Raw genomic sequence first — 26,814 nt, 5'->3', positions numbered from 1 at the left:
AGTCACTTCGCTCTAGTAAGTTTCCCCTCAAAACTGTACAGTTGGGGCCTTACCAGTGCTCTATAAAGTGGAAGAATGACCCCCTCCTCCCGTGACTCTATGCCCCTTTTAATACAACTCAAGACCTGATTTGCCCTTGATGCTGCTGACTGGCATTGCTTGCTACAGCCAAGTTTATCATCTACAAGGACTCCAAGGTCATTTTCTATAATGGATTTGCCTTGTGCAGTCCCATTAAGGGTATAAGTGGCTTGGATATCTATGGCATCTGTTTGTGAGAAGGTTCTATTAGCAACGACTTTATAAAGTGCATGGATTTCAGACTTCCATATCGTCTCCTTAGTTTGAACTCCATGGCTACCTGTTATAAAGTGAGGATGCTTGCTTTTTCATCGCTTGAAGGAAAAGGAAGGTAAATGGAGCCATTTAACCCATCAAATCCATACACTTTCCAGCCTGTTCTTCCAATGAGCCAGAACACCTTCGGAAGTTTTACTGGAACGGTACAGCAAATTGCTATGTTCAAACGCAGAGCAGCATTTTCTTTCTTTGCTAATGACACATACAACTGGTCCATCACTTCGGCCACTTCAATTGTTGGGCTAGGGGTGTTATTTTCTGTCCGTGCCTTAGTCGTCTGTTCACCGTGACCCTCCGCTTTTAATGGAAAAAGCTTTGCCGTCCGCTGGAGCCACTTATGTCATTTTAAGTGTAGCTGCCTGTCCCGGACCCACACCTGCAGTTATGTTTGGCAGCTATTGCTTTGTGTATAATTATTTACACTCAGATACAGGTCTGTGGCTTAATCTGATGTTAAATAACATGCCTCGGCTTCAGTGAAATTATATGGGCACTAACAACTGATGTATATGAATAATATACAGGAACTTAAAATATATGGTGATATTTAAACAATGTGTTTATCACACCAGGATGAAAGATATTTACAATATAATATTTTTCGTTAATGATATGTTCTTCCTCTATGAAATCTTTATCTTTTGCTCTTAGACAGGGGTAAAGCTTAATTTGGGGCCCATCTGCTCTACTGGTTATTGCTGCTTGTATATTTTAGGCTATTCGAGGTCATCATAGATGTTTAGGACCATAGAAACCCATTAGACAGAAGGCTGATACATTTTATAGGTGAGGGAGCTGCTTTTTAATACCTACCTCTTATATTCTAAACTAAAGTATGGAGATGTAAGGGGTCATTTATGACTAGGAAGGCAGTGTGCAAATCTCGGTCCCCATGGCCTCCTCGAAATGGAGCTCAGTGACCTGTGGCCATCCCCATGAAAACAGCACCTCCTACATTTGGTGGGGAGGCTTCCTACTTGTCCCCTAACTTGCTGGCAATGGACGCAATAGAGCCCTGTACTTTCCACCTGACCTATGGTAAGGGCAGGGCTGGCCTGCATCCACTGAGGCCACACCCTTCACCTCGGGACAAATGTTTCTGTCCGCAGAATGGAGCCAGACTCAAATGCTCTTTGTATGAATACTAAGGTGCATGCTCTTCTGACCCTTAATGCTCTTGCCCTTCCTCCCTGAGTCTACATGAATTACCCCCATTCTCCATGTATCTTTTTTTATAAGAATATAGGAAGTCACCTTGGAGTTCCTTTAACTACAGTATATGAAAGCACTTGGCCTTTGAATAGTTATTGAAGGCTCCTAATATTGAAAGACATAGCATCAGGGGCCATATATACATTCAGAGCAGGTTTTATTAATGCACCAGTGCATATATACAGTATTTACACTGGAGATTTATATTCCTTCTTTACCTTTCATTTTCTCCCTGTTCTACAAGAAGCTACTTCTGCCCGAGCCACCTGGTGAACTTTCTGTAAATCTCGTATCTAATCAACCCTCATGAAAGTGAAATGCGCACATTGCAGTCCCCCTCCTTGTCTGTTATGGAGTACAGGTAGTGTTTAATGTGCTGCATCGCTAATTAGTCTTTCTCAATAACAAGGCCCCTCTGTTTTATTCTTCAATAGGGTATTGATCCTTTATTCCTGAAAAACACTGCATTAGCCAAGATAAGAACAACTGAATTAACAAAACGTTGAAAGTGAAGAATTTATTATCCTTCAAGATCACCTCAAAGCCTGACGTTTGCAACCAACACATTGTTAATGAAAGTGCTGGCACCCTTTAGGTACAAATGTTTGGCCAGTCTTTTGGGGGGACTTGTGCATGGGATAGTAAGCGGGAAGCAGTGTGTGGTTGCTGGTTTTATTTAGGATGGGCTCCTCAGGGCTGGAAATACTGGTAGTAAAGTTGTCACCTGTCCAGTTTTAAACTGGACAGGCCAGTTTTTTCCAAATGGTTGCCTCGTTCAAAGCCTCCTGTCTGGTTCTAGGGTTGTAAAACCGGACAAAATTCCATCCAATTGCAGGGTGTGTGACCAGATCCAGACTGAGAATCAAAATAGGCTCTGGCATTCAGGTACAGAGAAGCCGAAAACATCTCTCCACAGATGAGTAACCCAATAGTGAATGGAAGTGTGTGTAGTATTCGAAAACTATCTGACAATCTATACAATAAACATAGACTTTTATTCTCTGGGATCGACCCTTGCGGATTTAGTGGAGGAAGGGTGTTGAACAACTACAACCCTCAGGTCGAGTACATTAGTTGGGCGTCAGTGGTTTTTAAAATAAATATCCCTTTACAGAACATAGCACAGCCTCCAGGATGATAGTGCACAGTGCAAATATTCAGCATTTGCTTGTGTACAAAGAACACAGCCAGTGATTTACCCATCAGAGGCTAATAATCAGATTGCGTTATCTCTGAAGTATCCAATCCCAAGTATCAGGCCCTTTAAGTGGAACTTTGGGTGAGTAACAGTAGTCTCTAAGTCTGTACACCTTGAGTCCCCACTCAATGGGTGATACACCCAAGATTCTAATCTTTCTGTTCTGCTCAGTGGAGTTTAAGGCTGCTTACTAGCTAACCTGATCCTATCTCTTACTCCAGGAGTGGGCTGTTACAGACCGATCCTCTGTCAGGGCCTAGCTACTTAAAAGATTGGAGTCAGGACCAAGGACGAACCTACAGGCTTGACAAGAAATAGTCCAATATTCAATAAGGGGTTAAGAAAGTTTGTGTTTGTATCCAGGCAAAAGATCGGGGCAGGCAGCTGCAGGAGTCAAAGTAGGAAGGTCAAGAGCCAGAAATCAAGAATATGACTCAGCCAGGAACACTTGGAAACAGAACCCATATTTAGGCATTGAACCCCATATTTAGGCATTTTGCGGTCTCTTTATTTCAAATTTTCTCTATTCATTGTGACATCACTGGTATGGGTGCTGCCAACTTGGATTCTTCAGCGCAGAGTGCACAGGATCGCTCCTGACGTCCTCACATTAACTTCACCTACTGGGTCTACCACTGCCTAGGCCCTAACCTCCACCTTCCAGAAAGGTGGAATCCAAAGAAAGAGGGAGAGCATATGTTAGCTACCCCTTTTATAGGTTGGATCAATGACTCTACTGGCCAATTTCTGAACTGCAAGAAAATACATTAATCCAGGACAGGGAAACAGCTTCCCTTCCCAACTGTACTTGAAGACTCACCTAGCTGTCTAAAAATTAGGGGACAATCTGAATACATGGTAACTAAATCATCAGTCCCCCTACAACTGTCTATGCCATTTTATAGCATCCACCATGGCATTTGCATTTGCCAGTCCAGGCTGGCCATGTTGTCATGTCATAGCTCCACCCAAAATGTCAGCAGCTCACCCCTAACATGATTCTCCGCCCCAATGTTCCAGGTTCACCCCTATCATCATCACCTCACTTTTGCTGCTGACAGGTGGCAACCTTACATGGTAGGTAGCAGAGGCAAATGCTTCGGGGGAATCTTGAGGGGTGCACTTGAACCTGGAGAGAGTGGTCAGCAGCAGTAGCAAACAGACAATGGGCTTGGGGGGTCCTGTGCACTAAATGGTGGTGGGTTGTGGTGTAATAACCAATCAGGATAGGTGTTCAGGCAGATTTCTCAGCAGTTTTGTCTTGGGCACCATTACTACTTGACCCAACTCTAGGATATTTTTAGTGTAGATCAAGTATGTTCAACTTGAGACCTCCTAGAGATTCAGCACTAGAAAGTCCCAAACAGCTGCTCATGACACATGTTCTAAATAATGAAATAGAGATATAAGATTTTTATACTTTGGACCTGAGATTGTTCTGATCTATATTTCAGCCCTAGCATTGTCCTCTGCAAGACTTTTTGGAGCTGATATATGAAAGTTCTGATAAATTTAAATCAGACAATTGGAATAATCACAATATCTTCACTCGTCCATTGTTAAGGCTTTCAAGTGGTATCATTTTTTTTTTACACAATTCAAACTAAGGAGAAATATAAGCATAAACCCTATAAATGGAAATGCGAGTGGCTGGCCAGGAACAGCTTGCCAGAGCTTAAAACCTAGAGGGAGCCTTGAGCAGAAACATACGAAATCATTTGAAGGAAAGAAAATCATAAGCCTCCAAACAGCTGCGCAGAGACAGGTGCTGGGATTAGGTGAACCCTCTGCCATTGCTGAAATGTAAAGTGAAAAATTCAAATGTAATCATGAAAGTTTAGAAGGGAAGGCAATTGCATTCATAAGGGCCGCTGAGTAGAGTTAACTGGAGGGGGGTACGGTATAAAAAAAAGTTCCTTAAGAGACAAACGAAAACCTCTGGACCAGAGGCAAAACAGAGATGTCAAACTGTGGCCACTGCCGGTGCTGAAATGAATGCACAGAAAGGTCGGGGAGTTGCAGTTCCGTAATCCTTTTCAAAGCAAAGCAAAAAACTGCAGGAAGGGAGTTGGGAAATAGCAGCAGGAATATCGCAGAATATCTGGGGAAACTGGAGCGAGTGTATTTGAAAATAAATTTACTGTAAATGGCAGCAACAGTAGTAACTCATGATTTTTATCTTGTAGCAGTTACAGCCAGGGCTGCTGTCACAAATACCGGGGCACCATATTACTTGGCTGGCAGGTTTCTTAGCCTTTAGCCAAACTTTTCTTTGGCTAAAGTCAAAGTTTGATACCCAGTCGTTAGCACTGATGTTTGTGTTGTTTATTATAATCAACATGGGGTTTCTATAAATACCTGCTTTGTGTTCAGCCCAATGTAATGACAAGAACCCGTTGTTCACATACAGTTGAGACATTCTCAGGTGATTTTGCTCTTGATTTTTGCAAGTTCATTTCCCAGCACTGAATAGGAAAGTGCTGTTTTTTGCAGGTGCTTTTATATCTGCAATTGGTGAATTATTAAATTCTCCAAGAACTATGGATGGAATTATGTGATTTTTCCACCTATTTCAACACCCCTAAGTCATTCTTTGCAGGACCTGGAATCCAGCAAACTGAAGGTCTTTGTTTAAAACATAGAAATACAGTGGAACATTGTGTTCACACTTTGTTAAACAGGGAAAGGCTAAGTAAACCTGTACATAATGAAACAGTCACTAAGTTGGTAGTGTGTCCCTCTTGCTATATTGTCCCTAATGTCTATGAAGCATCTCTGGATCCCCCAGCACCACCGACCTCACCACCAATTTGCATTGGGCCTGCCATCCACCTACTGTTTCCCCATTGCTATCTGCACGTGGGACGGTGAGGGGCCTATGGAATCAGCAAGACTGGGGGGGGGGAGCAGTAAGATCATTACACCTTATTATGCTTCCTACAGTTAAGGTTTTTTCCCCCTTCTATGATGGAACTGATTTGGATGTGACTGGGCCAGCGGGGCACTGGGCATTTGGATGACCCTGGCATTTCAGGTACACAGAGGCCCACTCAGTCTATATAGAGGCCCAAACAGCCCCCACCAGCCCACTAAATACTCACTTTCTATGGGACCTTACAGCAGCCCTGCTGGCATTTGCCAGAACCCACAGATTGCCAGTCCGGGCCTGCTTGCAAGTGATCTGATAAAACCCAACTTGGAGAACCTTTCAAGATAAATATACAATGAATGTTACATTCCCATTATGGCTTTAGGGGCAGTTTCTGCATTTCTATTATGTTGTTTTGGAGAGATGGAACCCAAATTGTGTGATAAAAGGTCTTTTATGGCATGAGCAGACGTCTTATTGGATCCAATATAAAAGGACAAGGAATATGAAATCAGCTCAGAATACCTGTACCCTAAGATGCAAGTAAGACTTCCACAAGTTATCCCATGACAATAATAAGCAATGTGTAAATGACCTGTGGGTGTAAAACAACATGTTTTGTTCTGGCCCTTACTCTGCTGTTTCTGTTGTAGTGATGAGTGGGTTGACCCAAAACCTGTGTTGACCACCTGTTATGTCGGGTGAAATGTGCCCAACCATTGCGGGTTAGGGTTTGGTGTGGGTCAGACCTGGGAAGTATACACCTCCACTCCTGTGAAAAATTCTCTGTCTTGGTACCAATGATGGGCACAGAAGTGGAAATACGCGGGTTGGGCGCGGTTCCTACAATGGCAACATTGCGGGTTAGGGTGGGATGCGGCTTAAAGGTTTAGTTTTTCCTGTCCCACACATTACTACTCTATTGGTAAGCCAGAGGTAACCCTTCAAAAGCTTTTTGAAGGGTTAATAAAGCATAAGATACTGGATACTGAATACTATGAGTTTGTGCCAGCATGGTTTTATGCATAATAGATCTTGCCAGACTTACTTAATTTCTATATATGAGAATGTAAGTAGAGACCTCGATTCTGGGATGGCAGTGGATGTGATTTACTTAGACTTTGTTAAAGCATTTGATACAGTGCCACACAAAAGGTTACTGGTTAAATTAAGGAATGTTGGCCTGGAACATAGTATTTGTACCTGGATAGAGAACTGGCTAAAAAATAGACTACAAAGAGTGGTGGTAAATGGAACATTTTCTAATTGGACCAGTGTTGTTAGTGGAGTACCGCAGGGCTCTGTACTAGGTCCCTTGCTTTTCAACTTGTTTATTAATGACCTGGAGGTGGGCATTGAAAGTACTGTTTCTATTTTTGCAGATGATACTAAATTGTGCAGAACTATAGGTTCCATGCAGGATGCTGCCACTTTGCAGAGTGATTTGTCTAAACTGGAAAACTGGGCAGCAAACTGGAAAATGAGGTTCAATGTTGATAAATGCAAGTTATGCACTTTGGGAAAAATAATATAAATGCAAGTTATACACTAAATGGCAGTGTGTTGGGAGTTTCCTTAAATGAGAAGGATCTGGGGGTTTTGTAGATAACAAGTTGTCTAATTCTGGGCAGTGTCATTCTGTGGCTACTAAAGCAAATAAAGTTCTGTCTTGCATAAAAAAGAGCATTAACTCAAGGGATGAAAACATAATTAGGCCTCTTTATAGGTCCCTGGTAAGGCCTCATCTGGAGTATGCAGTGCAGTTTTGGACTCCAGTCCTTAAGAGGGATATAAATGAGCTGGAGAGAGTGCAGAGACTAAAGGTGGCCATACACGGGCCGATAAAAGCTGCCGACAGACTGTGTCGGCAGCTTATTGGCCCGTGTATGGGGGCCTCCGACGAAAGTCGGCCAGATCTCGATCGGATGGGACAGAAAATCCCGTCGGATCGCGGCCGCATCTGTTAGTTGATGCGGTCCCGCGATCCGACCGCCCGTTTGCTGAATGCTAGGATCCGATCGTTGGGCCCTAGGGCCCACGATCAGATCTGCCCGATATTGCCCACCTCAAGGTGGGCATATCGTAGGGAGATCTGCTCGTTTGGCGACATCGCCAAACGAGCGGATCTATCCATGTATGGCCACCTTAAGTGCAACTAAACTGGTTAGAGGGAGGGAAGACTTAAATTATGAGGGGAGACTGTCAAGGTTGGGGTTGTTTTCTCTGGAAAAAAGGCGCTTGCGAGGGGACATGATTACACTTTACAAGTACATTAGAGGACATTATAGACAAATAGCAGGGGACATTTTTACCCATAAAGATGATCACCGCACCAGAGACCACCCCTTCAAACTAGAAGAAAAGAACTTTTATTTGAAGCAACGTAGGGGGCTCTTCACAGTCAGGACAGTGAGGTTGGGGAATGCACTGCCGGGTGATGTTGTGATGCTGATTCAGTTAATGACTATAAGAGGGACTTGGATGATTTCTTGGACAGACATAATATCAAAGGCTATTGTGATACTAAACTCTATAGTTAGTATAGATATGGGTATATAGAATTTTTCTGAGAGTAGGGAGGGGTGTGTGTATGGATGCTGGGTTTTCATTTGGAGGGGTTGAACTTGATGGACTTTGACTTTTTTCAACCCGATTTAATTATGTAACTATGTTCTGCAAATATGCCTGCAGTCATAGTGACTTAGAGAAATATAATGTTAATGAATGCATGACATTGAGCCAAAAATGGAATTACTGTGACAAATGCGAGGAGCACACACTGAGGATGTAGACAGATGGGTCACATTAGATGTCATCATAAAAAGGATGAATAAAACAAAAAAACAAGCAATTACAGTAGTTTAAAAACAGGGATCATTTTATTTAAAACTTTAAAGCAAATCCATGGAGAGTGATCTTGCGTTAAATGACTTGGAACTGCTGTTTAGGCAAAAGCCACTGAAAAACTAAATAATCTGTAGAGAAGAAAAACGGAGGAACAGTGCAGGATTTTAGCTAGCAAAGTGGAACGAGTGGCTTGCAGTGTGACATTCAAGGAACAGTGACCGGAGGTGAATGTATGGGGATGTTCTTGGTGTCTGGCTTTCCTATGTTTATATAAAAGTTCTTACTCAGTCTACAGACTTCAAATGGTGGCTCATTGGTAAAGATGGTGCATCACAGAAGGCATTCAACTGATGCCAATGTTGCAAGTGGCACCCTCTGTGTCCTTTAATTAATTATCAGGAAAGTGCATTGTAACCAATAGTTCCACTAGTGCCTGGGGTACCGGTAATGCAAGTCAGAATTGCCCCATGCATTTAAATACCCCAACTGTGCCTGTATTCATGCCATTATTGTCATTTTATCCATTAGCAGTGTTAGTGATTACCCTTACACAATCACTTTAGAGTGGAGCATGTTGAAGTCCAATAAGACTAACAGAATAAGGTGTAAAGCCAAGTTAAGGTACATGAGATGCCAGACGCCACTTCTTTCGATTTGTATATTAGAGGTTGGACACAGTGCAGTGTACATAGTAAGTTAGGTTGAAAAAAGACACGTGTCCATCAAGTTCAACCTTTTAAGTCTACATATAGTTGATCCAGAGGAAGGCAAAAAAACCCAATTTGAAGCCTCTCCAAATATTGCCTTAGAGGGGGAAAAATTCCTTCCTGACTCCAAGATGACAATCGGACTAGTCCCTGGATAAACTTGTACTTTGAGCTATCTCCCATTACCCTGTATTCCCTTACTTGCTAAACACCATCCAGCCCCTTCTTAAATCTATCTAATGTATCAGCCTGTACCACTGATTCAGGGAGAGAATTTCAAATCTTCACAGCTCTCACTGTAACAAACCCCTTCCGAATATTTAGGCGGAACCTCTTTTCTTCTAATCGGAATGGGTGACCTTGTGTCAGCTGGAAAGACCTACTGGTAAATAAAGCATTAGAGAGATTATGATATGATCCCCTTATATTTATTAGGGATGCACCGAATCCAGGATTGGGTTCGGGATTCGGCGCGAATTTTTTAACAAGATTCGGATTCGGCCAAATCCATCTGCCAGGCCGAACCGAATCCGAATCCTAATTTGCATATGCAAACTAGGGGTGGGGAGGGGAAAAAAAACCACGAAACAAGGAAGTAAAATTTTTCCCCCTTCCCACCCCTTATTTGCATATGCAAATAAGGATTTGGTTTGGTATTCGGCCGAATCTTTCACAAAGGATCTGCGGGTTTGGCCGAATCCAAAACAGTGGATTCGTTGCATCCCTAATATTTATACATAGTTATCATATCACCCCTTAAGCGCCTCTTCTCCAGCGTGAACATCCCCATTTTGGCCAGTCTTTCCTCATAGCTAAGATTTTCCATACCTTTTGCCAGCTTAGTTGCCCTTCTCTGTACCCTCTCTAATACAATAATGTCCTGTTTGAGAGATGGAGGCCAAAACTGTACGGCATATTCTAGATGGGGCCTTACCAACCGTACAGTGGAAGAATGACCCCCTCTTCCCGTGACTCTATGCCCCTTTTTACTGCAGCTCAGGTCCTTATTTGCCCTTGATGCTGCTGACTGGCATTGCTTGCTACAGACAAGTTTATCATCTACAAGGACTCCAAGGTCCTTTTCCATAATGGATTTGCCTAGTGCAGTCCCAATAAGGGTATAAGTGGATATTCTTACATCCCAGGTGCATGACTTTACATTTATCGACATTGAATCTCATTTGCCACTTAGCTGCCCAGATTGCCAGTTTGTCAAGATCCTGTTGCATTGATGCCACATCCTGGATGGAATTAATTGGGCTGGATAATTTTGTGTCATCTGCAAACACTGATACATTACTTACAATACCTTCCCCCCAAGTCATTAAAATATGGTATCAATAAATATAGTTTTCCTTTTGTTAGTGTTCTCATCTTCAACAGGCACTTATTCAGTTTAAATTATACCTGTAACTTGGGTCTGTACTAAGACTTGAGGAGACCTATTGTCAATAAGGCACCTAGCTGTTAGGTGTACCATACATAGTAACATAGTTAAATCGAGTTCAACCCCTCCAAATGAAAACCCAGCAACCATACACACCCTCCATACACTCACATAAACTATATATACCCATATCTATACTAACTATAGAGTTTAGTATCACAATAGCCTTTGATATTATGTCTGTCCAAAAAATCATCCAAGCCATTCTTATAGTTATTAACAGAATCAGCATCACAACATCACCCAGCAGTGCATTCCACAACCTCACTGTCCTGACTGTGAAGAACCCCCTACGTTGCTTCAAATGAAAGTTCTTTTCTCCTAGTCTGAAGGGGAGGCCTCTGGTACGGTGATCCACTTTATGGGTAAAAAGGTCCCCTACTATTTGTCTATAATGTCCTCTAATGTACTTGTAAAGTGTAATCATGTCCACTCGCAAGCGCCTTTTTTCCAGAGAAAACAACCCCAACCTTGTCAGTCTCCCCTCATAATTTAAGTCTTTCATCCCTCTAACCAGTTTAGTTGCACTTAGTCTCTGCACTCTCTCCAGCTCATTTATATCCCTCTTAAGGACTGGAGTCCAAAACTGCACTGCATACTCCAGATGAGGCCTCACCAGGGACCTATAAAGAGGCAGAATTATGTTTTCATCCCTTGAATTAATGCCCTTTTTTATGCAAGACCAAATAATGGGAACAAATAAGGATCCTCAGTTAAAGTAATCATTGTTGGTGCTTGTTTTCAATTCATGCATCATTTTAAATTCTGGGCAATGGGCAATTAGTAATATTTTGCTAATGACTTAAAGTGACAGTATACACTCAAACCATCTTGACTCAAAATTAGCACATGAAATAGGACTTGTGTTGAAATTACATTCTGCCTATTGTTTTCATTTAGAACAAAAAATCCACATTTTCTATTTTTTTGCCATAATAAAGCACTAATTTGAAAGATGGGCTGCGTTCAATGAATTCACCTCCCCCTCTTTTACAAACAAGGCAATTTGTTCAGAGCTCCATATCTACATACATACTTATATAAGCAACAACCTCCAAACAGCTCATTATTAGGGGCTTCACAGTAGGCTGTTAATTCGTTTTATTAGCTCATTTGAAGTTCTTTGGGACCAGAAACGAGACAGAAAGTTCTAAAGTGAAACAGGGCTTCATATTCTTGCTTAGTGCCAGAAACAACATAGATCTTTCTTAATTAAACAATAGGCAAAAAGTATGTGCCGATCAGACGTAAAAAGCAGTTTAAAACTTCGTGGAACTCCACTGATTAATGGAGAGTCTCGGATCAGCACCTCAGAACAAGGTTCCATCTACTTTGTGTGCAAGTAACAAGACGGAAAGTTTTGATGCAAAATTCTACATATCCTTCTGTTTCTGAATTCACCCTAATTTACCCTTGAGAAACTTTAGGATGGTGTTTTAATTCCATACCGGGTCTGCTTGAAAAAACCTGCTGATTGAACGCGGATGGCAGTCTCCGAAAAAACAAATGAAATTTGTGAAATGCTTTTATGCAAATCTGCTCTTTGTGAACTGGCGAGACATCTCCTCCTGTGACTGACTGACAGCGTGCTGTGTTACCCCAGATGAGAAAGAGCCGAAAAACTCGAAGCGATGATTGGGCGGCCACGTTCCGGGGAGAGTTTCTATTCTGAGCTGCTGAGCTGGATCAGAAAGCGGAATATTAATAGATCTTTAAAATGAGCTCAGTAATGGCAGATTCCATTCATTGATTTATGTGCAGAAGGAAACATTTCCTATCCAATTCCCTGCATCTGGTTTGTATTATTATTGAAAGATGATAAAGAAAAGGCCAATGACTAGTTGCACGTAGTGTAAGAGGATTAATAACGATGAAGAAGCCATCTGTCCGTTAGTTACAGTCAGTTAAGATCACGAGTGTGGGTGTCAGCCAACATATTCATTGCTCAATTAGCATCCTTAAAGGGAACAACACTCGTTTGTCAAATATTTCCACATGACTTAACTCTTCCATGCCATTTAGCCATTATCTTTCCCTTAGCTGTTCTGTTAGAATAATAATACTAATAATTAATACTCCTTGTGGAAGATGGAGCCTGACTAATGGTTTAGGTGTACTAGAGCTGGGACTGCCGTTGACTACACAAGGTGGGACATTCACTAAGATTCGTAGTTTCGCTGGCGTCCGCTTCGCGACACACTTCGCCAGGCGTATCTTCGCCAGTGCTCCACAAATTCACTAAAATCCGAAGTTGCGCTCAGGGGTAACGTAAGGATGGGAAGTTGCGCTAGCGTTAATTCGCCTACTACGCTATCGATGCTTAATTTGCATACGGCGCCAAATTCAATTTTCAATGGAATTATTCGTAGCATCACTACACAAGCCTGGGAAACCTTCAAAACATCAAATAAAATTTTTATTTTGCCCTACACATGTTTCCACTGTATAGTTAAGTTGCCATGAGTTAGGAAATGTAGGGGGGAAGGAGGGTAGCCCCAAAAATTTTTTGGCGTAAGGGTGCGAAGTAACACTAGCGAATTTACGCCAGCATTCATTAGTGAATCGGCGAATTAACGAAAATGCCCAACGCTGGCGTTTAATGAATTTGCCCCAAGGTTGTGTCTGGAGGGCTGTAGACTGGATGTGGTCCTTTTATGCCACTTGTCTAAAGGTGGCCATAGACGTAACAATTATGTTCTTTCTTGGAAAAGATCTTTCCAAGAAAGATTGTTCATTTCAATACACATGTGTAGAGCTGAATCGTCAGATATACAGGTAGAAACAATAGAATTCTTACTGTATCTGACAATTCAGCACTAACAATGGCTGATGTTTGGGTTCCTTCAAAGGCACCTGATCAAAATTTTTCGTCCAGCCTGATTGACGAGCCGACTGATATCCAAGTCTTCTGCCGATATCGGTTAGCTCTTTTCCCACCATACACGCACCGAATATCGTACGGAAATTAGTTTCGTATGATATTATCTGTGCGTCTATGGCCACCTTAAGGGCTCAATAGAGGTCTGTGTATAGCACAACGTGAAAATATAGCACCCCCAGTTTGACATGAACTCATTCAGTTGGGTTTATGCATAAACACTATATTTATGGCTTCAATTTAAATTGAGGGGCCTCTATATTGTCCTCAGTCAGTTCATTAGATATTTGCATCAAAATGTGCTCTTTGCATTTTCATATAGTTGTTCTTGGTACTGCTGCCTGTCTCCGCCAGCTTTCATCACCTCCGATAGTAGTGTTAGCTCCAGGGTTCCGAGTGCAGGCTATATAACTAGATGCAGTGGACTTGCACCTAAAGAATTGGCTGCACATCACATTCCACCAGTGAGCAATTGAAGTCGCGTAAACTGGACATCATAAGGTAAAGTAGGGGTTGCATGACACTGTGAGCCAAAGTCGGGTTTGGAAATGGTTCAGAGACAGACTATCATGTTTCCATTTCAATCTCAGGATTCAGGTATGTCAGGTATTTTTATTTCTGACAGTTCAGATAGTGTTTATGCACCTTATTTTTATCAACCCAACTGAATGAGCTCATGTGAAAGACAGAAGCGTACAGTTCTCTTTTATATACATTGGTGTTAGGGTGCTAGACAGTCTACTGCATGTCAAGTGCAATTCTTTGGTCAACCAGAAAAACAGCTCTTCTGCCTACAGAAATGATGTTGTAACACCTGAGAGATGTAGCCAGTCCTCTAAAGGTTGCCTAATACATTTTAACATATTTCTAGTGCCATGAGGTTATCTTAAAATAGTGTGTCCCACTGGGGAATGGAGGCAGTGAAGAGCATGGAGAACTATAAGTGTGGTACTGGAATAAACAGACGTTGAAGATCACATGTTGCTTACTTAGCCAGGATACATGGGGCAGATTTACTAAAGGGTGACTTGTCGCCAGCAACCGCTTCACACGCATCACACCACTTCACCAGGAGCAAATTCGTTACCACTACACTAATTCACTAATATGTGAAGTTGTGCCCTTGGTGCAGAATGCTGCCGACTTTTCGCTAGCGTTACTTCGGCAGTGTGAGCATTTCATATCGAAGATGCAATAGCGTTCGTTTGTGCCTAGCGAAAAATCGCTAGCGATCTTGCGCTTAAATCAATTTGCATATGGCGGGTAATTTAAAGTTGTATGGCATACAGGATATGATGTAAGTGACAGACGATTGAGGAAGATTTGGCTTCTTATTAGGACTTCGCCTGGTCTGAGGTGGCAAAGTTAACTCCGGCGAAAGAGGTAACGTTCAGTAAAATCTGCATTTTAGTGAATTTGCGGAGTAGCAATAGTTTGCCAGAGAGAAAAGTCAACTGGCGATAGAGTGCGAATGAACGCTATTGTGGTCCTACTCGCTAGTGAGTTGGCGCCTGTGCCTGTTAGTGAATTGGTGATGTCCCTGGAGGTGTCAATGCCGGTGAAAAGTCGCTAGCGTTAGCCACTTCACCATTTAGTAAATCTGCCGCTTGGATGCTATTATTGGTTGTTGGAGCAGTCTAAATGCATGGCAATTGGAACTGGATGTTTTTACTAAGTAGGTGGACTGGGGGAAGAATTTTTGTTTAAATGCTTTCAGTAGATATAATGATGATTATCTTGGTAGTGCATGCAATTAGTGATGGGCGAAAAATTTGCGAAACGGCGCCGGCGTCTCGTTTTTGACGCCGGCGCCCGTTTTTTCGACGCCGGCGCCCGTTTTTGACGCCGGCGCCTGTTTTTTCGAAAAATAAATTCGCCCATCACTACATGCAATATGTTTGGTACTTAGGATTAGTGAGTGTGAGACTGGTGGAGTATTTGGCTTTGATCTTGAACCCACGGCAGGAAACTAGGGTGTAACTTGTATCTATTCGTGGGATCTTCCATTTCAACATAAAAGTCATTAGAAAAGTCTCCACATTTTAAAATAGCAGATTCATTTTCTACTAATCATCGTTGATTTTTGGATGGGGTATACGAATCTTCCTTATTTCTTCTATGTCTTAAAAGGAAATACATAGGCTTTTATTTTAGGTGTTCAACATCTATTTGATCCACGATAACGTTTACTGTTGTGCGAGGCAGCCATTGGGAATTCAATTTTTCCCCATACATGGGAAGTATTTCATGCCCTCTCTGACACACTAAATAGAACTAAAGAGAGGTTTTCTGAGCCGAACCAATGATGAGGCCCCCTACAGTTGCACCACCTGTACCCCCCGATGGCTGGCCTGCTGTCACATTATATCTGTTCCAATTGCCTCCAAAATATTGTACTTTAAAGTCCCTAATGTGTAGGGAGGGTTATTGGAATTGACAAGGGACAACTGTAACTAATTTCCCTGTAGCAAAGATAATGAACAAGTGCAGGAAGAAATGACAGGAGATATATTTCTCACTGGAATAGCAGAATATTTACAGAACAACGTGTCACACATAAAATACACAGACTGAAGGCCATTTAGGGTGGGATTTGGGGTGAGTGGCTATTTGTGCCCTGGGTGCCCCTGGAACTATAGCAGTGTGACTGTTACCCCAATGTTTCTATATATCTGTAACCTTGTTATGAGCTAAGGGGGCCCAGTCTGAAGGTCAGTTAGGGGGAGATTTGGGGGAAGTGCTAATTTACTGCCCTGGGTACCCTTGGGACCATTGATGGGTATAGATATCATTATCAACATGTAACTTTAAACTTGTTGTAAACTAAGGGAGAGAGTGGTGAACAAAGTCAAAATTCTAAGATGGGTTCATGTTTTATTACGCTTTTTCTATAGAAATAGCTCAGTTCGGCAAAACTCGATTAGCATTTGGGCACCGTTTGTCTCTTTCTGATATAATGATCAGCTTGCAGCAACAAGATGCTCTGAAGAACTTTTAAGTCTTTGCAACAGCTGCGTGCTCCTAAATGTACAACCCACACAAAGCATATTTATTGATCATAAAGTTATTCCCTGTGCCAGAAGAAATAAAGCCAGGCAACACCTTAATGCTCGATCAGGATTTGCATTTGTTCGTTCCTCACCTGTTATGTGCCACTATATCATCAAGCAGCTGTCTATAGACAAAGACGATATGCAAATCATGGATATTTCATTAAAAAAAATATCACCAGTGATGGATCCTGTGTTGAAATAGGTCACTAAGTCAAGCAGTTGTTAAATATAATGCTGCACGGAAACATGCTCTGCTGTGTTCTGGGGGATTTCAGGTATTTGCCAACCTAATTCTATAGGCAAGGGTTATTTGAAAGTGGAGTTACTGTACGTCATCTCCTGTGCATCAGTTAAAAACATTGTAAATGGAGCAGCTCTTTACATTTGTATTTTGCTTTGTATTTGTCTAAAGGTAATATTAAAAAGCGAATGCATTCTTATTTTCAACTTGATTATATGTTTTACCGTCTCTGCTTCAGCCTTAAATAAGAGGTTATTCCCATCCTTATCACCTCCTGTAATTAATATTCCTCTTATAGGAAGACATTAGTTTGGGCAGACTGGTGGTGTGTTGGGGCTTTTTGGGGGTGTGGACCAGCTGCAAATATTTGGCAAGAGCTCCCCTTAGTCATAGATTCTGCAGTAACAATAGCCAAAGCCTGTTCATTGTCAATACATAAATATTTCATGCAGCCATATCAGCAAAATGAGAGTCAGCTCGATTCAATAGGACATTTTTGTTGGACACAAACCCATTAAATCTACCATTTTCTTAAGTTGTATTGATCCTTGTGAGCTCCATATCCAATATTATGCCCAAGTGAATATGTCTATGTTCTTATTGAACATGTAGATAATTGCATTGGCATCCTGTATTGCATATTGGTCTTCAAGATTGCCTGTTGGGTTAATCTGCCCAATGTACTGAGACGAATGAAGAATGGGCAGGTGTGTGCCAGGTGATTCAATAAAGCATGCTAATTCTGTACATAAGTGTGAGGTGTAGCGCTGCAGCCAAGATGGTGGAACCCATGGTCCTTTTGCACTGCATCACAGTGACTTCATCATTCCACCAAGGACCTGGGTTCAATGCCCAAATATAGGTTCTACTCCTGAGTGTTCCTGGTTGTGCCATAATTCTTTTTTGAACGATTCCTGGTTCATGACCATCTTGCTTTGACTCCTCACTTCGCTATTTGCTGCCTGACTTGATCTTTTTCCTGGATACAACTACAAACTTTCTCAACCCTTCAGATACATTGAACTTTCTGTATTTCTGTAAATAGCTTCCTCTTTAGTCCCAACTCCAACCGTACTAAAATCTTTGGGCCCTGATTAATAGTAGTGGAAGAACCATCATGGCTAGGGTAAGAAGGGCTCAAATGGAAGACGTGTTGTTAGAGCCTTCTTAGAACAGATGGTATTTATATGCCTCATGCCACACGTCTAACATTGCTTTTAAAACAAAAATGAGGGTCTGCAACCTTCAATTAAGGGATTATAATTGGAGACATACAAATAATTCCTTAATATCTCCTTGGCCAACTATGCATCCAGAGTCATTGGTTAAATAGAGCAGATAAAACCTAAAATCAGACAAGCTTTTTTGATCTCCTTAGATCTGTTCAATAATTTCTTAGATTGCTAGCTCTTCAAGACAAGGAGCGCCATACTCTTGACTCTCTTGATGCCCAGCACTTCAGCGGTGACCTCCAAATTTACTTATTTGCTTCACTTGTACTGTTACAAGTGTTTATCTCCTGCAAATATACAGCAGGCCTTTTCAGTGCTGCTTAACCAGATAGCAATATGCAATAACATATACATACATGCATGCATCCAAGATAAGCATGAAGTCCATTAAATGTTTAATTAATCACATTTCTTTAATTAGCTGTGAGATTACTATGCTAACAAGGTCTGGCAAGGGAGGTGCATTTATATCCCGTGAATGTAAAGTACCAAATCAATCAGAGAGGATCAGCAGGTCTGGAGAGAAGGGAAGATCTAAATGTGATAACTTAAGCAAGAAAATGAGGAGGTACCATGAGCGATGGTTAAATAGCGCACTATTCAAGGTGACCTGGGCATTAATGGAAGCACTTCAGTGTATCATAGTGTGGGTTAATAATGAGTGGTTTTTGCACACAGTCCTCTGGCACTGCATGTACTACTGTATGTGTTTGCAGCATTTCCACCGCATAGCCCTTTTGAGCTACTCATCCAGGTAAACATAGAAGTGGAACAGTCGGCTCTTAGGAACAACGAGGGTTATAGAGCCGGCAAGATCAAATTTTTTCTTTTAAAAGAAAAACTCTTTTAAAACTCTCTATTGCTCAACCTGGATTTAAAAGGGAATACATACAAAACAATGTTTGGGCAGTACAGGTATTAGATCTTTCCTTGGTTTGGCAAGAACCTTTTCTCAAACAAATACGTAGTCCTATGTATGGACCAAAATAATTCCCTTGCTTATCCAAATATTAATCAGCCTGGACAACAACTCCCATCAGTGGAGGGCTGCATTGTGCATTAGATGTGGGTTATATATTATTGCTATGCAGGGCCCCTCATGTTACCCATTAATAGGCACCAGGGATGAACATTAAATTGACCCAGATCAAAGGAGCCATACATGGGCTAAAAAAAGTGGCTCACAGACTGACTTGACAGCTAAATGGCTGTGTATGGAGCCCGCTGATAGGCTGACCATTATCTAACCAGAAATTGGCCAGATATCTATCAGCCAGGTTTAAAAATGCCATCAGAGCAAGGACCACATTTGTTTGTTAATGGAATTCTTGCTCCGATGGCCTGTAGTCCCGTTGTTATCATTGGACCACTGCTCATTTGTTGACCTTCTTCAAGTCTATGGCCAACTTTAAGCTGGTCATTGTCCTTTTTGGTCTTTCAGACCTAGTTGGCAGCTTATCTGTCTGTGTGGCCATCTGAATTATACAGGATTAGATGCTGTATAGTAAAAAGGTAATACCAAAAAAATAGTATAGGTATTCACCTGTACTAAGCAAATATTATTGAAGTTTAAAAGCCCTATCATTTCTGAAAATAATGGTTTTTATCCTTATACTTTACTACTATGTCTTTGAAAGCACAATGGAAGGGCCTTCAGATATTATTGTATTTAGAAATAAGCGAGCCAGTCTGCAAATATCTAAGATATACAATAATATAAGAAAAATCACTGCAGATTTTCAGAATTCAGACTTGCGTTGACTGGATAAAGGTCATAAATTGTGTCTTGTTAACACTGTCATCAGCAATAAATGTGTGTGGTGGGTATTGTCAGAGATGTCACGTGGCCATTAAGCTGTTGCTAATGAGACTGCCCAGCACGTTGGGAATTCAGGCACACAACTGCTGATGGCTCAGGATTTTGACAACCTTGCTTTTGCATTTGCACTGCTGTGCCTAGCTGCTTTGCATTTATTCTCTTCTATTACCTGCTCAATTCACCGTATCAGTAATTTAATGAGAAGAATATATACTACTGTTTATTAAAACATAGTGGCAGAGAATACTCTGTACAGGAAGACTAATTTGCCTGTATATTTGTTTTCATATAACCCACCACGATTGCTTTGTTGAGATAGAAATGGAATAATACACACAATAAGCACAAATGCAATATTTTATTGAAGAAGATACGTTTGACTTGGTTTTTCCCTATGCTGTGCAAGTCCATGTATATCAGGTACCTTCTGAAAGTGGTAACGCTGTCACGTCGGGGTCTGCTTTATATATGAACCCCAGTCATAGACAGCATTAACATTTTTCAGTGGAAAGAAAAGGGCACAATATCGAAGATTAGATATAATTCTACATAATTGTAATAACCGAATCATGCTTTATGTTCACATAACATAACATGATGTACAAGCTCTATGAGTAAGAGAAGTCTATCTATCTACCGTATATACTCGAGTATAAGCCGAGTTTTTCAGCATCCAAAATGTGCTGAAAAAGTCTACCTCGGCTTATACTTGGGTCAGCTGGCAGTAGCTGAGATTGCCGTCACTTTTAATAATTCCTATACCAACAGTTCACTTGGGGAGAGACTGCAATATCCCACAATGTTACAAAAGGGGGGTTGTGGGTTGTCACGATCGCCGCCCGGAGCTCCGGGCGGCGCGTCCCTCCTTGCCGGCGTCGCTCCCAAAATGGCGGCGCCCATGGCCGCCACGTGGGTAGCGGCGCCGGCGCGATGACGTCAGCGCGTCGACGTCGGCGCAAGAGCGTCAATGACGTCAGAATGGCGCCAAATTTGAAAATAAAAGCGCCAACTAGACGCCAGAATGGCGCCCAAGAATAGGAATACTTTCCCTAAAGTGTATCCTGGGTTTCCTGTGTGCCTTATTGCCAAATCTTGTTCCTGATCTGTTTCTTGACCCTTTGCCTGGACTTTGGACTTTGTTTGTATTCTGCCTGCCTGTGAACTCTTGCCTGATCCTGACTATTCTTCGTTTAACCCTTTGGACACCGCGACCTTGTTCCCTCAAGAGGGCTTCCTCCTTGATCCTGACAACCTCCCTGGAGGGAGCTCCCAGCTCCCTGACATTATTCTTGGGCCATGGATCCTTCTGAGGAAGCCACACCTGATGTCGGACGAGCACTCCGCGGACTGGCATCCCGCATGGAGGACTACGAAAACCAGCAGGTTCGCATTGGGCAAGCACTCGATGTCCTGCTTGCTCGAGTGCCTTCTGCACCCTCCGCTGCTCCACCTACTTCAGATCCCCCCATGGCGGCAGCCTCTATGAACGCAAGCTACCCGACAGGTGAGCCTCGCATTCCACCTCCCCTTCGCTTTAGTGGGGATCCACAAGCCTGTAGGGGATTTGCCACACAGTGCCAAATTCAATTTGAGTTCCAACCCACACAGTTTCCAAGTGAACGTTCCAAGGTGGGGTATGTGATGTCTCGATTGGAAGGCAAGCCACTGGAGTGGGCAACGTCTCTTTGGGAGAAGAATTCCCCGGTGACTTATGATGTTAAAGACTTTCTCCAAGCTTTTCGCATAGTCTTTGATGCTCCAGGTCGGGTCACGAACGCCCCTGCCCGTCTCTTGCAGCTCCGGCAGGGAAGCCGCAGTGTCAATGAGTACGCTATAGACTTCCGAACACTGATGGCGGAGACTTCCTGGTGTGATGACGCTTACAAGGCCGTATACTACCAAGGCCTATCCATCCACATCAAAGATGATCTCGTCTCCAGAGAGACTCCTGACACCCTGGAAGGACTGATCGCTCTATCTATTAAGGTGGACACCCGCCTCAGAGAACACCAGGTGGAGAGAGAGCGCAGCAGACGATTTTCTCCCATGTTGGCCCCTCGCTTTCAAAGGCCGATTCTGCAAGCACCCGCTGTCCCTGTGACTCATGTGTCCACGTCTCCCCTGGAGGAACCTATGCAAGTAGGAAAAGCTCGCCTCTCCGAGCAGGAAAGACTCCGAAGACGTATGGCAGGGCTCTGTTTGTACTGTGGTGGGCATTCCCATTTTGCCAACGCCTGTCCTGCCAAAGCCAAGAGTTTTGTACCCCGAGGTATGTCTCAGGTTTCTCATGTAGGGGGCATCACTCGAGGTCCTCAGGAGAAGTATCAAGTAAATTCACGCAGACTTCTCCTTCCTTTGCAGATTCATCTGGCAAGTAAGTCTATCTTCGAAAGGGCCTTCCTCGACTCCGGTGCGGATGGCAATTTCATGGACGCCTTCTTTGCCGAACGCATGAAGATTCCCCTGCTTCCATTGTCTTCACCCCTGCGAATTACCGCCATAGATGACAAACCCCTGGAGTTTGAATTCGTCACAATGTTCACGGCGGAACTATCTGTACAAGTTGGGGCGCTGCATCAAGAAAAACTTTCATTCTTCATCATTCCCTGTCCTTCTACTCCAGTAATATTGGGTCTTCCATGGTTACGTCTGCATAACCCCACCATAGACTGGTCCACTGGGCAGATCTCTCGTTGGAGTTTATTTTGCCTGCAACATTGCCTTCCGCCAAAACCCCTCGAGAAGGTGAATGTCTCCACTGCGGAACTAAAGACTTTGCCCTCCACTTACAAGGGATTTTCCGATGTGTTTTGTAAAAAGTCTGCAGAGTTCCTTCCCCCACATCGCTCCTATGACTGTCCGGTTGAACTCCTGCCAGGAGCCATGCCCCCAGAGGGCGCACTTACCCTCTCTCTCCTGCTGAGACTACCGCTATGAAGGAGTACATCCAAGAAAATCTCCAGCGAGGGTTTATCCGCCCTTCTACCTCTCCTGCAGGGGCTGGGTTCTTCTTCGTGGAGAAGAAGGACGGAGGCCTTCGGCCTTGTATAGACTATCGGGGCCTGAATAAGATCACCGTGAAAAACAGGTACCCCCTGCCCCTGATTGCCGAGCTCTTTGACCAGCTGAAAGGAGCAAAGATTTTCTCCAAGTTGGATCTCCGGGGGGGCCTACAACCTCATTCGCATCCGGGAGGGTGACGAATGGAAGACGGCATTCAACACTCGGGATGGGCACTATGAATATCTTGTCATGCCCTTCGGCCTATGCAATGCTCCTGCCGTCTTCCAGGAGTTTGTTAATGATGTGTTCCGAGATCTCCTAGGAAGGTTCGTAGTCGTATACTTGGACGACATCCTGATCTTCTCCAAGGACCTTGAAAGTCATCGCTCCCAGGTGAAGGAGGTACTCTCTCGTCTGAGGAAGAACTCTCTCTTCGCCAAGTTGGAGAAGTGTGTCTTCGAGGTATCCAAGATCCCCTTCCTAGGGTACATTATCTCTCCAGAGGGATTTGAGATGGACCCCGTGAAAGTGTCGGCCATCCAGGAGTGGCCTCTCCCACTGAGTACCAAGGCAATCCAGAGATTCATCGGATTTGCTAATTATTATCGACAGTTCATCCGGGGGTTCTCTTCCCGCATTGCACCTATCCTGGCCCTCATCCGGAAAGGGGGTAAACCAAGCCTGTGGCCTCCATCTGCCTTAGAAGCCTTTCAGTCCTTGAAAGAGGCCTTCACGTCCGCTCCTGTTCTCCGACATCCCAATCCCGCACTACCCTTCTGCATCGAGGTTGATGCTTCAGAAGTCGGAGCCGGAGCTATCCTTTCTCAGAGACACTCCACTGATGGAAAATTGCACCCCTGTGCGTATTTCTCCAAGAAGTTCTCATCCGCAGAGCAGAACTATGATGTCGGAAATCGAGAACTCTTGGCAGTCAAGCTTGCCCTTGAAGAATGGCGTCACCTCCTGGAGGGCTCTGAAATTCCTGTCCAGATTTACACAGATCACAAGAATCTGGAGTTTATACAGTCCCTCAAGAGGCTAAATCCCAGACAAGCCAGGTGGGCCCTTTTCTTTTCTCGATTTAACTTTGTTTTGACTTATCGCCCAGGTTCCAAGAATCTGAAGGCCGACGCCTTGTCTCGTAGCTTCACTCCGGTGGACCGTGACCCTGAGAGGCAGGAACCAATCATTCCACCAGTCAAGATCATTGCCTCTCTGTATCCCCAATTTGCCGACCAGATCTTGGCTGGGCAGTCCTCGGCTCCTCAAGATACTCCGATTGGCATGGCCTTCGTCCCTCCAGAACTTCGCCTGGCCATCCTGCAACAGACCCACTGCTCCAGGCAAGCTGGACATCCTGGTCCGGCCAAGACCCTTGAACTCTTGAGGCGCCTAGTCTGGTGGCCTGATATCCGCAAGGATGTAAAGGACTTTGTGGCTGCTTGTAATGTCTGTGCCACTTCTAAGCCTAGCCATTCCCGCCCCAGCGGGTTGTTACAGCCTTTGCCGGTTCCCTCTCGTCCGTGGACGCACCTCTCTATGGACTTTATTGTCGAACTTCCTCCCTCCGGTGGGAATACTGTGATCTGGGTTGTCATAGACCGCTTCAGCAAAATGGCCCATTTCATCCCTTTGAAGAAGTTACCCTCTGCGGTGGAATTATCCCAACTCTTTATTAAGTACATCTTCCGCCTGCATGGTTTCCCGGTGGAGATCGTCTCCGACAGAGGCACCCAGTTTACCGCCAAGTTCTGGCGTTCCCTATGTAAAGACTTGGGAATAACACTTCAATTTTCGTCTGCCTACCACCCGCAGACGAATGGGGCAGCTGAACGTGTGAACCAAGCCCTGGAACAGTTCCTGAGGAACCACGTATCCCTCTGCCAGGATGACTGGTCTGATCTCCTCCCATGGGCGGAATTCGCTCATAATAATGCTTGTCATTCCTCTACAGGGAGGTCTCCGTTCATGTCGGTGTATGGTCAGCATCCTCAAGCTTTTCCCCAAGACTTTGTGCTATCTGACGTCCCGGCTGCTGACGATTCCGCAGCCCATATGTCTGCTATTTGGGCTGCTACCAAGTTGAACCTAGAGAAGAGCGCTCTTGTTCATAAGACTTTCGCGGATCGTCGTCGAAGATCCTCTCCTCCCTACAAGGTGGGTGATAATGTCTGGCTCTCTTCCAGAAATATCCGGTTGAAGATACCATCTCCCAAGTTGGGTCCAAAATTCGTGGGTCCATTTCCCATCTTGGAGATAATCAACCCTGTGGCTGTCAGACTCCAGCTTCCACCAGAAATGAGAATCCCCAACGTGTTCCACGTGTCTCTGGTGAAACCCGCCATCACCAACCGGTTCTCTGGCGGTCAATCTCCTCCTCCTGCCATCTCTGTGGAGGGTCAACTCGAGTACGAGGTGGAGAAAATCCTAGACTCCAGGATCTCCAGAGGGTCCCTTCAGTACCTCATTCAGTGGAGGGGCTTTGGTCCTGAAGAATGCTCCTGGGAAGGACACCGTGATGTTCACGCTCCTCGTCTGGTGAGGGAGTTCCACTCCAAATTTCCCCAGAAGCCAAGTCCTGGTGGTCCGGAGGCCCCCCGTGAGGGGGGGGCACTGTCACGATCGCCGCCCGGAGCTCCGGGCGGCGCGTCCCTCCTTGCCGGCGTCGCTCCCAAAATGGCGGCGCCCATGGCCGCCACGTGGGTAGCGGCGCCGGCGCGATGACGTCAGCACGTCGACGTCGGCGCAAGAGCGTCAATGACGTCAGAATGGCGCCAAATTTGAAAATAAAAGCGCCAACTAGACGCCAGAATGGCGCCCAAGAATAGGAATACTTTCCCTAAAGTGTATCCTGGGTTTCCTGTGTGCCTTATTGCCAAATCTTGTTCCTGATCTGTTTCTTGACCCTTTGCCTGGACTTTGGACTTTGTTTGTATTCTGCCTGCCTGTGAACTCTTGCCTGATCCTGACTATTCTTCGTTTAACCCTTTGGACACCGCGACCTTGTTCCCTCAAGAGGGCTTCCTCCTTGATCCTGACAACCTCCCTGGAGGGAGCTCCCGGCTCCCTGACATGGGTGCACTCCTAAGGCCATATAAAAAAATATATAAATACAATAATCCCCTGTCTAAAAAAAGAAAAACAGGGTTTTTTGTTACAAAGTTATGATCATAAAATTGGTAAGCCGCCATACCACGTCAAGGTAAACCCCATACGGCGGTCCCTAACCTGTTTACCTGCGATCAAAATTTAAAACCTTGGTTTCAATCTGGACTAGATCCTCCCCCGCCACCTGCATATGCGGCTTTTAAAGGGGAGACTGCCCAGACCAACGCCCTTTTAAAAAAAAAAAATGTGAATGTGAAGAGACTATAATGAAGGAAAAGTAAAGTTGTATATATAAGTGCACACTTGTGTGTGTATGTGTGTGAGTATAAGTACAGGTGTGAGTATAGATTTAGAGGGAGATGAAAAAAGAAAAGCTAAATGTGGAGTGTAATAGGTGTAATGTGTGTGGGTCTGTGCATGTGTTACCTAGTGATAAGTACAACAAATATAATGGGTGTCTCACAGGCGTTGGTAATAAAAAGGCCAAAGCCTCCCCAGCCGCTAGCATTTGTGGCTTTTATATATTTTTTTATATGGCCTTAGGAGTGCACCCACAACCCCCCTCTTGTACCTGAAATGTAGCCGGAAGCTGTGGCTAAGCTTCATGTGGTTAGTGCACCCTCATACCCACCCCTTTGAATTAACGGTGGCCCTACTGTATGTCCTTGTTGCTTTTTATTAATCCTTGGTTTGGGCAATTTCTCTCCCTTAAAAGCCACAAATGCTAGCGGCTGGGGAGGCTTTGGCCTTTTTATTACCAACGCCTGTGAGACACCCATTATATTTGTTGCACTTATCACTAGGTAACACTTGCACAGACCCACACACACATTACACCTA

Source organism: Xenopus laevis, chromosome 2S, assembly GCF_017654675.1.
Source record: "Xenopus laevis strain J_2021 chromosome 2S, Xenopus_laevis_v10.1, whole genome shotgun sequence".
In the NCBI taxonomy this organism is placed as follows: Eukaryota; Metazoa; Chordata; class Amphibia; order Anura; family Pipidae; genus Xenopus; species Xenopus laevis.
The sequence above is the reverse complement of the archived record's forward strand: the minus strand, read 5'-3'. Positions refer to the sequence as shown.